Genomic DNA, 18,363 nt, shown 5'->3' on the forward strand with positions numbered 1-18,363 from the left:
CCAATTAACTATTTTCGTTGAGAAAACGAATATGTTTCTGGACACTCGAAATACACAAAAAAATGTAATTGCTCAAGCCTAAAAAACTGTTCACAATCAATGGTCCTTTATTTTGCTTTTCAAATTCCTAGCTAAAAACTCATGAGAAAAGAGGTTTCTTCAACCCATCAACGTTTTGAAAAATTCTGAAATATTACTTGAGCCTGTCATCTCCCTAACATAAGGCAAATGTAACCAATTATAGACCGCGCTTAAAGCCTCTCCATTTGCAAAGATTACTCAAATTAAAAATCAAATTTAAAACCTAATGAATCCAGTTAAACACATCAACGCAATTTCGTAACTGTAAGTGGTGCAAGTCATTAAGTCAGTCATTTTAGACACTTTCCAACGTGCTGTCTTTCTTCACTCTGAGAAGCACCCCGAATATCAAAAGAATATTTCATCTTCACTCGAATCAAGCACATTATAAACACATCATGCATCTATTTATCTATCGTGATCAATGAAAATTAGAGCAAAAAGTGCCCGCGTTGTTAAGTTCGAGAGCGATTGTATAAATTTCTTACCACTTATATCACGAACGGTCCTGTTCAACATAATCCGGAGAATCAGTATTTCTCCCTTTAATTTATCTGCTTCCTGTAAATAATTTATATCTTGCGAAAGTTTATGGAAACAATTGGACATTGCTTTTATTTGGGATCATTTTGAATTATTGGTACTTATTGCGGGAGACACTTTACGGTGAAATATATTTCACTCTCACGTTCACTTCACTTTTTGAGACCTATATTCCCGATTCCACCTGAAGTGAGATGACAAAAATTAGCTCTGTGAAGTGAGATTGACAGTGAAGTGAAATTTAGAATAGGACAAGTGAAATGAAAATGTATCCCAGCTCAAAAATGTAAAGTTCCAGGAAGTCGACTTCTAGAGAAAGATTTTTTTTTCGTGATAACACCAGTTCTAGACATTTTATGCATTTCTAAGACATTTGACATAAAAAAATCGATATCGACACCTGTGCTTTTCGTCAGCTGTCCAAAAAGTAAAACTGTGATCGCTTTAAAGCACTACTTTTTAAATCCAATTAAACTGAAATTTTGCAAGTGGAATGTCCACGAGAATGTCGTCCGAGAAGACGAATCTTTCAAGCCCTGCCGCTAAACAAAATCCGATGGTCATTTTTTCCCCATACGTTGCTTTGGCCGCAGCTCAAAAATTTGTAAGTCCCAGAAGGTCGTTTTTTTTCTTTTCAAAATAAAAAAAGGTTCATTTTGTTACTGCAAAATAAAACCAATATACCGTTATTATCAATCAATCGGTTTTTGAACCTTCCCGATCTTCGTGAAATCATTTCACCGTTCAAAATTGTCGTGAAATAATTTCAGGCGAAACGTCGCTTCTTCCGTTTTCTAGGACTGTATTCACTTCACTCTGATTTCACCGTGAAGTGACTCCCGTAATGATCACTGTAACAATTCGATTCTCAATAAATTTCGATTTACTCAACAAGATGATTTTTTTTGTAATGTACTAATCAGGAATATATGAGAGTTTGCGTTCGCCAATTGGATAGTATGTACGCAGGCACAATCGGGGTTTGGATCCACAAGGTAGTAACATGGGACCATAGCTTTTTTTTAAATTTTCAGTTTTAGAATAATTAAATATTCCACCGGGCAATGGAAGGTAGAATGTTTATGTTTGAAGTCGACAGTAAAATAGAAAAATGCTTTCAAAACGGGTTGTTTCTCATTTTCCAAACCCCAAAATAACTGTTCTATAAACGTTATTATAATTACCTGTAGTATAACACTTATTTGCTTATTGAAATCAACTTTTATCTGCATCGTACCTGTAAGTAAAAGAGGAAAAACACAATGGGTTAGTTGCAGTTTCAATAGATCTGATTTTAGGGAATGGAAATAAGCACTGAAACGAAATTGCAATTGAAAATCGAAACTTTTATCTAATGTGAGAATCGATAATCTCTCCGTTCTCCATCAATGTTCCCGCCAACAAAGCCGTCCCGGTACCGAGTTCAGAGAAACAGAGGGGGTCTTCCAGCCCGATATCTCAGGCATGTATTCGACTCAGGCGCGTTTCTAATGCTCTTTGCTTCCCGACAGTTTTTTTTAATTTTAGCGTCGATAACGAGCCGATAACGATATTGAAATGCAGTTGCAACCTGGACGCAATGTGGAAAGCAATATGAAAGCCCCCGGTTCCTCTGCCCCAGTCGCGCCCATTGCAACCAGCGCTCACCACAGTCGTCTCGGTCATGAGGGCAGATGTGAATCGGGGGTCTTCCAACCCGACAAGTATTATTACGATTCGTCCCAATCGATGCCTGATACCGCTTCGCATTCTAGCTGCATTTCCGGCACTTCGAGCAGCACATCAACAATACGACCAACAAGCAGCCTGCTTTCTAGCCGCCACCAAGAGGTCAACGTGTACTACCAGAATATCGGTGGTATGAGCAGCGTTGTCGATGATTTCCGCGTTGCCGTCTCGGATCTTTGCTACGATATCATAGTTCTTACGGAGACATGACTGGTTTCACGCACATAGCCGTGGCAAACGAGAGAGCTTCGGCAGTTGTAATCCCAGAAGAGAGCTACCTTGAAAGAATTTACTAAGCACCGGACACTGTCCCTATAACGTCATTATGTGAGAATCAACCACACTTACAAAAGTGTTGCGAAACGATGCTTTCTCCGATATCAACAAGATTTACAGAGAAAGCTCAAGTCTCGTCCCAAGCAGTTTTGGAGGTTCGTCAATCAACAACGATATGAAGGTGGGATACCCTCCTCTATGACATTTAATGGTAAGGAGGCAACACCCCGCAGGACATCTGTCAGCTTATTTCCGAGAAATTTTCCAGCGTGCTCACTGACGAGACACTGAGCGATCATCACGTTGAACGTGCCGCCAGTAATACCCCATGGTCTGGTGAAACTTTGAACACCTTTGATTTAGATGAGACGATGATTTCTAGAGCCTGCTGCAAACTCAAAGCCTCATTAAACCCGGGTCCTGACGGGATTCCATCAATGTTTTTTTTAAACGCAGATTGATAACCTAGTATCTGCGCTTCTGCATGTTTTCAAGCTGTCTGTCACTTTCGGTGTCTTCCCGTCCTACTGGAAATCATCGTACATGTTTCCAGTACACAAGAGGAAAGAAAAAACGATGTGAGCAATTATCGTGGCATCACCTCACTCTGTGCTGTTGCCAAACTGTTCGAGCATGTCATCATGGAACCTTTTCTCGCTCACTGCAAAGCTTTCATAAGCACTGACCACATTGATTCAAAGCCGGTCGCTCCACTGCCACTAATTTGCTCTGCCTCACTTCGTACATCAGTGACAGTTTGGTAAACGCCCTTACTAACACGCAGAGAATCCTGAGTAAGAATCACCAGGATACCTTTAACTCGGTGACGGAATCGTGAAAGGAATCGAAAAAACGTTCCGGAGGATTCCCACTCAGGATTCTTTTTCAAGAATCCTAGAGCCATGTACAGGGCATTCCTGAGGATTCTTTTATCAGGAATCCTTTTCAAGGACGCTCACAAATCCTGTGTGAGGAATCCTAGAGAATCTATGCGAATCGTGTGTGTTCGTCCGGGCGTGCTCAGACGGATGTCATTTACACTGACTTGACAGCTGCCTTCGATAAACTGAACCATCGCATAGTCGTTGCAAAGCTTGACAATCTTGAAATCAACGGGAATCTTTTACTATGATTTCGATCGTATCTTACCGGTCGCCGGCTAACCGTTGGTATTAGGGATTGCCAAACCTCTTATTTAATCGCTACATCTGGAATACCGCAGGGAAGTCACTAAGGACCGCTTATCTTTCTGCTCTATTTTAATGACGTGAACCTAGTTATTAAAGGACCACGATTGTCTTACGCGGATGACCTCAAACTCTCTCTTCAAGTTCACACAATTGAAGACTGTCACTTTCTTCAACGTCAGCTAGATATTTTTGCCAATTGGTGCCATCAGAACCGTATGGACGTTAATCCATCCAAATGCTCGATTATATCCTTTTCGCGGAAAAAACAGACTATACATTACAAATACGCTTTTCTAGGAACTGAAATCGAGCGCGTAAACCAAGTTAAAGACTTGAGGGTAATTTTGGATTACCAGCTCACTTTCAAGCCTCACATTTCGTTTACTGTCGACAAAGCCTCTAGAGTTCTGGGATTCATCTTCGGGATCGCTAAAGACTTTACGGATATCTACTACCTTAAATCATTGTATTGCGCATTATCTCGCTCTATACTGGAGTACTGCTCGGTTGTGAGGACTCCTCATTACAACAATGGTGTGGAAAAAAGTAGAATCAGTTCAACGGCGCTTTTTGAGATTCGTTCTTCGTAAACTGCCATGGACGGATCGCTTCCGTCTACCAAGCTATGAAAGTCGCTGCTTATTAATACGTTTGGAGTTATTGTCTGTTCGTAGAGAGACGGTCAGGGCATTGTTTACCACAGACCTTTTACAAGGCCGCATAGATTGTCCCGCTCTTTTGGAACAAGTGAATATAAACGTGCAACCTCGTGCTCTGCGAAACAATTCGATGCTACGATTGCCTGCTCAACGAACTAACTACGGCATTTTCGGTGCAATGGTTGGTCTCCAAAAGTTATTCGACAGAGTATCTCCTCTATTCGACTTTTATTTATGTGGAACGCTTTTTCGTCGGCGATATCGTTTATTTTATTCAAGATCTGACTAGTTCAAATGTAATATTGTTTGTAATATGTAATAGGGGAACTGCTCCATTATTCACCTCAGCCCATATATTCATTTTATACAACATGGAAACACAATTGAAAACGGGTAAAACCGCATGTTTTCTTTTTAAACCAATCTGCTAATCCATGGAATGGATTCTTCTTAGTTCACTTTAGATTTCTCATAAAGTAAAATCCTCAAAAACTAACTTAAAAGCTCTAAATTTGATATTATAGTCGGGCATCTGCACTCGAAAACTCATTCAGTTCAATCACCTACCTCAGAAAACAAAATCCGCGCATCGTTCTATACGGCTACAACGGGACTCGTTCAACAGCCAACCAAAGTTTCTTTCATCACTAGCGGACCACTTTTTTTAATCACTAAACAAAATCACTCACCCCCTAAGAATACTTTAATTTTTGACATGTTCACCTCAAATTTCCAAAAACAAACTTGATAGGCAGAAATATATGAGATGAATTTCTACAATTCCCAAATTTGAACTGTATGTATTTTGATTTGTTTTCACTGCGTTGTAGAAAGTCAAAAGTGCCAAATAAGTTTCTGTTAATACGAAAAAATCATACTGAAAATGTTTAAATATTCCGACATAATTGACACAAATCGACAGCACTGTAGTGGTTACCTAGGTTACCAATTTTGCACGTAAACAACTACAGCGGTTATCTAGGTCGTGAGATGAATAATTGAGCAGTGATTCAAATTTTGAGATGGATATTGAAACGTTGTGAAAAACGGTTTGTTTTACAAAATTCAGGATAAATCTAGCTAATTTTACTGAATATACAATGCTAAACGATTCCATAAGAGCACGTAAGCGTATTTGTTCATTTGTTCAATGATTTCGTGAAAATTTGGTGTTTATTCCGCGCATTCTTAGTGAATATCGGCTTAATGAGACGAATAATGGAGCAGTTCCCCTATTGTATTGACTCTCTGAAGATATTTAAATTGTTAGTGTTACAACACCGCAGGCAACACTGGAGTCGTTTTGGATGGCGTTTGACATTTATGCTAAACGTTTGATGAACATGAAAGATAGGTAAAGAATAAGTAACCAGAGAGAAAAAACAATAGATTTTATAGCAAAAACATAGAGGATAGGAAGTAAACAAATCGCCATTACAAGTGAATAGTAGAAGTTTGGAAAATAATTATTATCTAAATTGAGTTAGCTACGAGGATCAAAAAAATCGCGACAGGTGTTACAAAACTGCTCCTGAAAACTTGTGAAAAATTATACAGCGTCCGTCGGTATTTCCTGAAATCTAAATTAATAGATACTTACCCTGGAAGTTTCGTTCGTCCTGTAGTAGATACAGATTCTGCATGTGCGGTTCGATCGGTGTAGAGTAACTCCCCATAAATTGGTCCAAAGCACAAATAACATTGGCGATAGAAAACCATTAAGCGGTAGATAGGAAAGCAGGATCGTAAACGGCTAAAGTGAATTCACTTCTTGTAAGTCTTATGTAATTTAATATTTGAACTTAGGCTAATAATCAAAATAAAATTGCAGTTTGAGCTTTACCGAAAATCAGTTGGTTGCTACAAAAATTTGGTTCAAATCCGAACATTCTCAAAAAGAAGTGAACCAAAAGGTGTTCATTCGAGATGTCGGACCTGCCCCGTGAATCCGATCCTAGATCTACAGCAGAAAGAGAGATTCTGGACTTGACAGCGACTCCGTGTGGGATCTGTGGCCCATCAACATGCGACGAACAAATGTTTTGTTGCGACGGCTGCATGAAATGGTTTCAATCACGTTGCGTGGGAGTTGCTGAAGATTCAATTCCGGAGAAATGGTACTGCCAAAGCAAAGCTTGCCAGCAGCAAGCCCAGGAGTACCAAAAGCAGTATAAGGAAGCCAGAAAACAGGCTCGTGGCAAAAAGACCCCTGACGAGTCTGAAAAATCCAGCTCAACACTGCGCAAAAGCACCTCTAGCGTCGAACAGAGGATGAAGGAATTGGAGGAGAGGCAAAAGCGGCAGAACGAGGAGCTGGAGGCGGAAATGCGACTGCAGCAGATGGAGAAACGGATGCAGCGCGAGTTTGAGAAGAAAAAGTTAGAGATGGAGATCAAACTACGCGCCGAAGAAGAAGAAGAACGTAGAGCCTTGCAAGAAGAGATATTGCAGAAGAAAAAGATGCAGATTGAGCGGATGCGAGCAATTCAGCGCTCGTTTGAGCAGCAGATGGCTGATCTCGATAAAGAGCTAAATGAGCTTTCGGTCATTAAAACTTCCAAGGTGATCCCAGCGCTAGTCGAAGTTGTGGGCGGTGCTTCTATTGAAAGCAAAGAAAAACTTCCACGATTGAGTGGGGCGAATATAAATAAGCCGGCAGAAGAAGAGGACACCGATGACATTTCGAAGATGATTACGATGAAGACTCGGATCGTATAAGTCAGCGTTCCAATCCGTTCAGTGAAGGGGAGACCAGTACTCCGTCACAAAAAAAAAGGAAGAGAGCCTAAGATCAGCCACCATGGGCTGGGGCAGGAACGATTCGGGCCGACGAAGGCCCAGTTAGCAGCCACAAGGGGATTAACCACCAAACTTCCCAAGTTTTCGGGCAAGCCTAAGCAGTGGCCATAATTTTTTGCATCCTACAAAGCATCAAACGAAGCTTGCAGTTATATAAACCATGAAAATCTGGTACGGTTGCAGGAATGTCTGGAAGGCAAAGCACTAGAGTTTGTATCCGGTCAGCTACTTCTGCCCGAATCGGTTCCGAGGGTAATCGAGAAGCTTCGACGGTATTACGGTCGTCCGGAACAATTGCTCCAAGAATTCCTGGACCAAGTAAACGAACTAGAGCCGCCAAAACCGGACAATCTAAACAGTTTTAATCCATTTGGAAACACAGTGGAGCAGCTCTGTGAACACTTGGAAGCGGCGGGACTTCGGCAACACCTCGTCAATCCGTTGCTTATCAAAAGCTTAGTGGCGAAGATTCCAGATCGGGAAAAGCGCGACTGGGTTCACTATCAAAGGAGGAATGCCGCAGGAGAGCCAACCCTACGAACACTGACGGATTTTTTAATGGAGATAGTGGACGATGCTTGCGCAGCGGATGTCGATGTACAGTAGAGTGGCCATATTTTATATGGCCGTTTTTGAAACTATCGATCTTAATGAGCGCCGGGCTGAAAAAATTTTCTTTTGACCTCTACAATAAGCCACGAAAATTTGAAGTTCATCGGAGTTTATTTAATGGACCCACAAAGCGCTTATATTTGAGAAATCGATTTACATGGAAATTGTATGGAGTTTTTTCTTTTTTCAACATATATCTCTCGATAAACTTATTCAAATACACTTGTATTTTCATAAAACAGTTGTATTATCACCCTAATTTAAGCTTAAAAAAAATCTGTAACTTTTGGTGTTTGTTAAAAAGTTTGTATTATGAATGAGGTGTGTATTTTTTCGGTATAAATCAACAACATGCAATATAAACTGAAATTCGTCTTAATTATGTGCTGAAACACGGTTAGAATTTTCATAAATTGAACATTATGTATTGAAACCAAAAATGGCCGTCACAATTTTGAATTTTCAAAGGCCCAAGACTCGGTAACAGTTAATGCGTCACCTGTGAAAACGCTATTTCATATTTGCTGCGGTGAAGCAAACATATAAAAGCGTTTTCATAGGGAATGCATTATCTATTTCCGAATCTTGTGCTTTTAAAAATTCAAAGTGTTGATTCGAAATTGGCTGATTGTGGTTTCAATACTGTTTCACCTTAAGGACCATTCGCTTTTAATCGCCTGATAATTTTTTGTTTAATTTCAAACGGGATATCAGACCAATCCAACTTATTCTGGGCTTAAATACCACAAGCGACTCTCTATCTTTTCAGTTACAGCGTCTGAGACGACTATCAATTTCGGCATAAGCGAAAAAATCACGTAGAGAATTCATAACTTGATTAATACATTAGACAGCATTCGTACATCCGAGAAACACCTGAATGTGAAGTTTGACTATTAACAGGGACATGTCTTGAATGCAATTTATAGTCAATGGTCAGAACTTCTGGGTCATTGAAGCTGTGAGTGAGTTGATTTCGTTTGATGCTCTCGTAAAACGGTTAAAGACAAGTGTTTAAGGTCCGATGCTCTTGCCATGTAATATATTTTGCATAAAAGTTCATAGAAATGAAGAGGACAAGTAGTATTGGTTAGTTTTCGAAGCTTTTCCAAAATAATTCAATCCACTAGCGTATTATGAACTTCTTAGGCGATATTTTTGCCGTAGCTTTAATCAATTTTAAGCGCGCCTAAGAACTTTGCACTTTCATCGAAACTCATGAGAATTGCTATTCGATCAACAGGGAATCTACCGACCGTATTTGATAAAATTCACCACCTAAGTGCATTCAGATCACTAGTGCTGAACTGTTTCATAGAAAATAATAATAATAATAATACTAAAAATAACATTGAATCCATACAAAAAGTTCTTAATAATTTTAATAATTTTACTTCACCAATCCGATTGAGGCGGTTCACTTCACGCAGTTGCTGCAATGAAGTACGATTAAGGATATAATCACTGAATGGTAGTTTCAAAACCTCCAACGAATATGAGAGGTCATTCATTTATTACGTAACATACTAAGAAGAAGGGGATATTCAACGAAGAATTCCATTGCGCGAGGCCCCCATGCAAAATTGCGGTATTTAGGGATGGGAGGTGTTCAAAATTGCTAAAATTTAGCGTTACGTAATATGTGCATGTCCCTAATGATATGATTTTATAATTGAAGAGTATTTCGACGCAAAATATACAACTATTTTAAGAAACTAAGACAAAAAACTTCAAAAAGAGATAAAAAACAACAGTTCTTATGAGTATCTATTTTTTTTTAATATAAGCGTTTTGTGGGTCCATTAAATGAACTCGGATCAACTTCAAATTTTCATGGCTTATTTCTGGAGTAAAAAGGAAACTTTTTCCGCCCGGTGCTCATCGAAATCGCATAATGTTACAAAAATGGCCACTCTAATGTACAGCCTTCAAACAAATGTCATACGCTGATCGTTTGAGGCTGATAACTCGCGAAAAGCTGTGTAATGTGTGCCTGAATGAGCACGGTGGCGTGTGCAAATTCCGAATTCGCTGTAATGTTGGCGATTGCAGAGAGCGTCACAATGCATTGATGCACCCCGTTGGAAACGCGATGGGGATGAGTGCGCACATCCGGTCCAATTCTAAAATAATGTTCCGGATGGTACCAGTGCAGCTGTACTACAAAGATAAAGCAATAACGGTGTTGGCGTTCCTTGATGAAGGTGCTTCGGTTACTTTGGTTGAGAAGAAACTAGCAGACCAGCTCGGCATGGTCGGGGTACACGAGAAGCTGACGATGAAATGGACTGCTGATGTCACACGCGAAGAGAAAGATTCGCGACGAATGAATTTGTGGGCGTCCGGCGTTGGAGTTGATGCGAGCAAGCTGCTGTTGAACGGCGTCCGAACTGTAAGCAAGCTTATGCTACCAAATCAGAAGTTGGACTCGCAAGAGCTAGCTGCGCAGTATGAGTACATGCGTGGGTTGCCGATAGCCTCTTACGACGGGCAGCCGGAGTTGCTTATCGGGCTGAACAATATACACTCGTTTGCTCCATTGGAAGCAAAGGCGGGTTCCCCTGTAGAACCAATCGCGGTCCGATGCAAGCTTGGGTGGACGGTTTATGGGTCACGACATTCCGCCAACGCATCGTTGGGAGAGTTTTTGGGATACCACCGCGAAATTTCCAACGAGGATCTGCATGAGCTGCTGAGACGCCACTACGCTCTTGAAGAATCGGTCGTGATACTCCCTCAGGAATCAGCAGAAGATAAACGAGCACGGGCAATACTTGAAGGAACAACAAAACGGATTGGTAACAGGTTCGAAACCGGCCTACTATGGGGAGCAGATGAACAACGGTTTCCCGACAGTTTTCCAATGGCTCTGCGAAGAATGAAGCAGCTAGAGAAGCGATTAGAAAGGAATCCGAAGCTGCATGAAAACGTTTGCAAGCAGATAGAAGAGTATCAGCTAAAAGGATATGCGCATCTTGCTACCGCCGAGGAGTTGACGGAAACTCCGCCCGATTAAGTTTGGTACCTTCCGCTAAACGTTGTGAGAAACCCCAAGAAACCCAGCAAAGTAAGACTCGTGTGGGATGCTGCAGCTACTGTGCAGGGAGTTTCCTTGAACTCACAGCTGCTGAAAGGACCGGACATGCTGGTTCCGTTGATCAAAGAAATGATCGGGTTCCGCGAACGACGAATCGCATTCGGTGGAGACTTAAGGGAAATGTTCCACCAAATTAAAATTCGCGATGAGGACAAACAAGCGCAGCGATTCGTTTTCCGGAAAACCTGCGACGTGTCTCCGGGCGTTTACGTCATGGATGTTGCGACATTTGGGTCGACTAGCTCTCCATGCTCGGCCCAGTTCGTTAAAAACCGGAATGCCGAAGAGTTCGCCGCCCAATATCCCGGAGCAGCTGCAGCGATTATAAATCGACACTATGTCGATGATTATTTCGACAGCGTCGACACGATTACCGAAGCAGTGCGGTTAGCAAAGGAGGTGCGATTCGTCTATTCGAAAGCGGGCTTCGAAATACGAAATTGGGTGTCTAACTCGCAAGAAGTGCTGCAGGAGAAGAGAAGCCGTTGGCGCCGGTTCATTTCAGTCAGGACAAGCACACCTCCAATGAGCGAGTGTTGGGAGTGATCTGGGATCCGGTGTTGGACGAATTCGCCTTCTTAACGAAGCACCGCGAAGAGGTTCTGCCGTATCTGTTCCAAGGAAAAAGACCAACGAAAAGACTCGTTGCCAGCTGCGTGATGGGGTTTTTCGATCCACTGGGGCAGCTATCACCGTTTACCATCCACGGCAAAATAATCATCCAGCAACTGTGGCGTTCCAAATGCGATTGGGATCAGGAGATCGATGTCAGGTGCTGGGAATTGTGGCAGCGCTGGACCGGCCTGTTACCGGAAGTGGAAGCAATTCGAATCCCACGATGCTATTTAGGCTGCGCGTTGACTACCGAAATCAAGTCGTTGGAGGTGCTTTACAGATGCTAGCGAACATGCGTATGGTTGTGTGGCGTATTTGCGTGCCGTTGTAAGAGGAGAAGTATTGTGCAGTTTGATGATGTCCAGAGCCAAGGTAGCACCGCTGAAACGACAGTCAATACCTCGTTTAGAGTTAATGGGCGCAGTACTGGGAGCCCGGATGTCTCAGACAATACTAAACACACATTCGCACAAGTTCCTTCGAACCGTTTTCTGGACAGATTCCCGGACCGTATGCAGCTGGCTACATTCGGACCAGCACAAGTATAAACAGTTTGTAGCTTTCCGGGTTGGAGAGATATGGGAGCTAACTAAAGTGGAAGACTGGCGGTGGATTCCGACAAAGCTCAACATGGCTGACGTGCTGACGAAGTGGGGACAGAGTCCTCCATTGAAGAGCGATGGAGCGTGGTTCAAAGGACCAGCCTTTCTGTACCGGTCGCAAGCGGAGTGGCCATCAGACAGGGCAACGCTTGACGAAACGGATGAAGATGCGAGGGGAATAATACTCTTCCATGGAGTGATTTCCGTTGAGAAGATATCCCGCTGGACGAGATTGCTACGAGTGACGGCGAGTGCTGTGCGTTTCGTCGCCAATTGCAGGCGAAAGATGAAAGGAGTGCCAATACTGACTTCGCAGGCCACCACGAAACAACAAAGAGCGATTGAACGAGTCGCAGCAGAACATGTCACAGTAAAAACGCCGCTTACAAAGGAGGAATTGCAACAGGCAGAAACCATCCTGTGGCGGCAAGTACAGTGGGATAGTTTGCCGGATGAAATGAGTGCGCTCTCAAACAACTTGAAGCTAGATCCGGAGCAGCCGATAGAAGAGGTTAAAAAGAGTAGCCGTATCTACAAATGTTCACCGGTGCTTGACGACGAAGGTGTGCTGCGTATGGATGGTAGGCTAGCAAATGCGGGTGAAATATCTTTCGACAAAAAACATCCAATCATCTTATGTCGTTCGCATGGAATAACCACGAAGTTGATTCAGCACTACCACGAGGAGTTTGGACATGCGAATTCGGAAACCGTGTTCAACGAGATGAGACAGCGATTCCAAATCCCGAAACTGCGCTCAGCGATTCAACGTGTGGTAAGAGTTTGCGTGTGGTGCAGGGTGAACAGATGTCAGCCACGAATCCCGAGGATGGCTCCTTTACCAGTTGAGCGAGTGACCTCTCACTTGCGACCCTTCAGCTCGGTAGGAATTGATTACCTTGGCCCATTAGAGGTAACGGTTGGTCGTCGAAAGGAGAAAAGGTGGGTAGCAATTTTCACTTGCCTGACTGTTCGGGCGGTTCATTTGGAAGTGGTCCATAGTCTCACCACTGAGTCCTGTCGGATGGCCATTAGTCGTTTCCAGAGCAAGTTTGGTAAACCAGCCCACATCTTTTCGGATAACGCAACATGCTTTAGGGGCGCGAACAATGAGATGATGCGAATGGAAAAAATCAACCACAAGTCAGCGGAAAAAATCACTAGCCCCACCACTGCCTGGCACTTTAATCCGCCCGGCACACCGCATATGGGTGGTATCTGGGAACGCATGGTGCGCTCGGTCAAGGAGGCAATGCCTGCGTTGGACGATGGTCAGAAATTGACGGATGAGATCCTAGTGACGGCATTGGCGAAGATAGCGGACATGATTAATACGCGCCCGTGTACATATTTACCACAAGACGCTGGAGAAACTGAAGCGCTGAGTCCAAACCATTTTCTGCGAGGAATGGTAACCGGTGCTGATTTGGAAGGGAATGATTAATCGACGAACCAGGCTGAAGTTCTACGGAATGTGTACAAACGTTCGCAGTATCTAGCCGACAAGATGTGGGAGAGATGGAGGAAGGAGTACTTGCCCATGGTGAATCAGCGAACAAAGTGGTTCGGTGAACAAAAACCGATCGAAAAGGGTGATCTGGTGTTCGTGGTAGACGGTAAGAACCGCAAAGGCTGGAAAAGAGGAATTGTGGAGGCGACAGTTAAGGGTTCAGATGGACGGATAAGACAGGCGGACGTGAGATACGCTGATGGCAGCATACAGAGACGCGGCGTGGTCAACTTGGCGGTGTTGGAGATTCGGTAAATCCGGAAGTAGCGGATGTTACGGGCTAGGGTGTTACAACACCGCAGGCAACACTGAAGTCGTTTTGGATGGCGTTTGACATTTATGCTAAACGTTTGATGAACATGAAAGATAGGTAAAGAATAAGTAACCAGAGAGAAAAAGCAATAGATTTTATAGCAAAAACATAGAGGATGGGAAGTAACCAAATCGCCATTACAAGTGAATAGTAGAAGTTTGGAAAATAAAGTGGAAAATAATTATTATCTAAATTGAGTTAGCTACGAGGATCAAAAAAATCGCGACAGGTGTTACAAAACTGCTCCTGAAAACTTGTGAAAAATTATACAGCGTCCGTCGGTATTTTCTGAAATCTAAATTAATAGATACTTACCCTGGAAGTTTCGTTCGTCCTGTAGTAGATACAGATTCTGCAAGTGCGGTTCGATCGGTGTAGAGTAACTCCCCACAAATTGGTCCAAAGCACAAATAACATTGGCGATAGAAAACCATTAAGCGGTAGATAGGAAAGCAGGATCGTAAACGGCTAAAGTGAATCCACTTCTTGTAAGTCTTATGTAATTTAATATTTAAACTTAGGCTAATAATCAAAATGAAATTGCAGTTTGAGCTTTACCGAAAATCAATTGGTTGCTACAAAAATTTGGTTCAAATCCGAACAGTTAGCTTTAAGTTACACCATTAGGGCACCTGCTTTCCTGTTGGTGAATATACCAAATAAATAAATAAATATTTATCCCAGCTAGTCTCGAGGTACGACGCTGGCCTAACAAGCCAATCGTCGTAGGTTCGCGTTTCGGCTCGGGAGAGACTGTTAGTGTCCTTAGGATCGTAGCGCTAGCCCCGCAAATGTCTCGTACACATAATAGTTGGCTGCGAAGTCTGTGTATAATAAACAGAAGGTCGAGTTCCGAATTGGAATGTTGCACCAAGGCTTTGCTTGTTTATGTCTTAATGTATGGTCACATGTGTGTGAACGTTGAGTTTTAAATGTTCGGTATGGTTGCGCTGTTGGCTACCAAAATTTGTTAATTAGAGTGAGAAATAAATCCAGCAAAAATTATCAAGGTGTATTTTTTTTTTTAAATTGAAGTGCTCGTGTAAATCTATTTTAACAAATAATAAGTTCACATAAAAAAGACTGGGTCTCACCGCTAGGTGAATTAATTCGGGTTTTTTTTCTAAATTATCAGTATATATTTCTATATGAACCTAACCCTGGAATGTTTAGTGTGAAATATTCTGAGATAATCAAAAACTAAAGTAATAGAGCGTCAATTCTGAACAGTTTGGCAAAACATCTGTTCAAAACTGTACAAGCATTTATGCAATAGCAAGTCTATTCTAGTATATAAACTACACTCAAAAAATAAAATGAATCTAATTCTGAAATTATTATAAATTAGTTGATGTGCTCTTTGTATTGCTATTTGACTGATGTCGGTCTATCAGATTTTTTGAAAGGTAAATCTAAAGAAAAAATCTCAAAATCAGTAGTCCAGAAATGGTCTCAGCACTTATAGCAGTCCAGTTTGTGTACAGCTGGATGTCATCAACAAAAACAATCAACAAAAAAATGTCATCAACAAAAATAATATAGATAGAATAGATCTAGAACTGGTCCTTGTGGTGCACCTGAGACTGGTGAAAAAAACAACTCAATCTGTTCACTTTTGATTAGAAGCTGGAATTGCAAATACAGGCGTCGGTCTAGCGGTAGTAGTTTTGTAACAAGTTTGGGCCTATACTATCACAATTTCACAAACTTCCAATTCCACTTATTATTTTTTACATGTTTGCTGTTTGGAGTGAATCGGCGCAGAGAATAAACATTGCTCTAAAATGCAGTTTATCAGATCCAGTGACATTTCTGCGAAATCATATTACTATTGGATTCAACTGTCCTATTCAATCCACAGATGGCAATCAGTTGAGAGTGAACAGGAAGAAAAATACCTACTTTTACCCGAAACATGCATGCACATTTTTTTCGCAATCTGGGAAATATGCCAAAAACGTCAGCCAGCTGCGGTACCTCTTAGAGGTATAAGCATAAAGCATTTTTCTTTCCTATTTTTAGCACCGTCAACGCAGTACAGTGCTCCTGCTCTTGCTGTTGCTGCTGGTAAGAAGAAGGGTGGGGTAAGCGTTTGATGGTGGCTGCATAAAATAGTATACGACCAGATGACATCACGTGTGAGTGTTTGCCATACGTGTCATCATACCGAGCACCGAGCGACACTGAAAGAATGTGACAGGGTTTGAGAAAAAGGGTATTTCAAAGTAAAAGGAAACTTTGCGCCTTTCCACTCACACACACACATAAACTCACGTCTTAGTGTCTACGTAAGAATATGGCAGCAGGTTTTCTGTATCCCGCCCGCGCGTCCTGGAAAAATAAGGAACAAGTATGATGGATGATGTTTTTGCCTTATCGCTTATACTTGCGTCGCGACGCGCACACGATGAGATGTGAATGCAACTTCGAATAGGCCATTCCCATTAGAGGGTAAAATACTGGGTGTCTCCATCATCTTTTGCGCATTCCCACCCAGCGGCTCTGCCATGTCTCCTTCTTAGAAGCCTGTGCGGTTTGTATGTTTCAAATTTTTTTCGAAACCATTCGAGGTTGGGTTGTTTTTTTTTTCTATCTTTGAACGAGTGTATCAAAGCAGAATCGCTGCCATCCCGTGTGTGGTGTGATGATGATGGTGTACTGCAGCGACGACATTTTGATGGATGAACCACGGACGGTCGTCGTCGGGATAAAATAGCAAACGGTACAAATTATCCTGCCACTTTTATGAAGCCTCGCAACACACACACGTGATGGCATATACCTACAAAGCAAAAAGAAGATTTGTATATTCACATGAATGTATAAATTTCAACTCTCGAAGATTCCCGTCACTTTATGCGATTGAAAGAAAATTTGCATTTCATTCGGTGGTAATTGAGTACAAGCGGAATGAAAAGCAAACACGAATATTTATGTTAGAGATGTAATTCTAAATAATTTTGTCGCTGTAATTAATTTTGTTTAGCTGTTTTGAACTGACTCTGCTTGGCTGCTTTTACTGCAAATTAGCCTCATAATAACATAGAATAACATTCAAGCATAAATCTCAAGTGTGCAGAAATCTCATCGAGAACGTTCCTCTTCTTTAGTCTTTTGCTCATGTCACAGCCGTCTCTACTACTAGTTTAGTATAATCCCATTTTTTCACCGAGCAGAAACAAAAAGTGTCGTTAAAAGATGCAGTCTTATTCCGATCCAGTATTACAGCACAGATAGAGAGCAAGGAGTTTTGTTTAAATTATACTGCTGGCAATGGCTTTCCCCGAAAATTTCCTTTATTCACGAGCTAGCGGAGAATCATACAAAATAAGGGAAAGTATGATCATGCCAGGATTAATTCCATCCTATGTTTCACACCGTAACGAGATCTTGCTCCGGCGCTAACCAATTTATATGCCAATCTTAAGCTGATTGCATTACATTATACAAGCAAACGAATGCTTTGCTGTTAGCAGTCCCTTTTTTTTTCAGGACCGCCATAGAGAAATCCAGTCCAAATCTGATCCGCTGCTTCTACGGAGACAAAGACTTCTGCCGGGAGCGTCTGTGTACAAACGGGAATGACGACGGCGGATGCCTCCATAAGTTTAGCCAGGCAGCCCTGGGATACGTGCCGTGATATCATATCACCTTCATCATCGTTTTGCCGGCGCCTAGCCTAGATACGAAGCTCCGCCATAGCCGGTACGTAAATACACACAACTTTAACGAACGTACTCAAACGTAAAAGCGAGAGCAAAAAAATCATATCATTTCAAAGCAACGACCGTCCGATTTGTGCTTCGCCACGGGGATTCTGCGAAAATTTAAACTTTCCACAGTGTACCATATGCCAGTATGTAAGGCTAATCCGCTTTTCGCTTTAAAATCTCTATTCGCCACAAACTTTATGGTCGTGATCAGTTTTTTCTCATGCACCGTGCCACCGGTTTTCCACGGATGGCGGAAAGGGGTCAAGAAACTTCGTCGAGATTGCGCGTCTTCTCGTACAAAAGAAAAACATCGTAATAATTCCAGCGTGCGCGTCAGGGAACCGTCGTTCCCACTCCCGACACCATTACCACGTACTAACGAATAGAAGAATGTCACCATTCGCTACAAAATCCTTCCTGCACGGTGGCCAACTTTTTGACGCGAATATCGCCCAAGGCTCAGGCCCGGTGGAAGCTAATCCACGCCTTATTGTGGCCGAGGAGACGAAGCGCAATGTTCGAGCGTCTAAAGCGTAGCTCATTCACGAGCGAGAGAGGAAAGAAGATGGAGTCGTCTGGCAGAATATGACCCAGCTGCAATGTGGAACGCGAAAAATAAAGTCAT

General features: G+C 42.2%; 2 protein-coding genes across 5 annotated transcripts in view; one reads left to right on the forward strand and one right to left on the reverse strand.

The window, feature by feature from the left end:
• The window catches only part of LOC129721480 (glucose transporter type 1), a 551,257-nt gene that overhangs the window by 423,870 nt on the left and 109,024 nt on the right, over window positions 1–18,363 (reverse strand). The window contains exon 3 of one of the 3 annotated variants that reach the window (XM_055674092.1): window positions 1,809–1,861. The exons of the other annotated variants lie outside the window; for them this stretch is intronic. The gene's annotated coding sequence lies outside the window, so the exon portion shown is untranslated. The remainder of the gene's footprint in view (window positions 1–1,808; window positions 1,862–18,363) is intronic. 3 annotated transcript variants of the gene reach the window in all.
• The window catches only part of LOC129721481 (uncharacterized), a 205,279-nt gene that overhangs the window by 94,408 nt on the left and 92,508 nt on the right, over window positions 1–18,363 (forward strand). The window contains exon 7 of one of the 2 annotated variants that reach the window (XR_008727401.1): window positions 17,518–17,730. The exons of the other annotated variant lie outside the window; for it this stretch is intronic. The gene's annotated coding sequence lies outside the window, so the exon portion shown is untranslated. The remainder of the gene's footprint in view (window positions 1–17,517; window positions 17,731–18,363) is intronic. 2 annotated transcript variants of the gene reach the window in all.

The sequence above is a fragment of the Wyeomyia smithii genome, chromosome 2 (genome assembly GCF_029784165.1).
Source record: "Wyeomyia smithii strain HCP4-BCI-WySm-NY-G18 chromosome 2, ASM2978416v1, whole genome shotgun sequence".
Taxonomy (NCBI): domain Eukaryota; kingdom Metazoa; phylum Arthropoda; class Insecta; order Diptera; family Culicidae; genus Wyeomyia; species Wyeomyia smithii.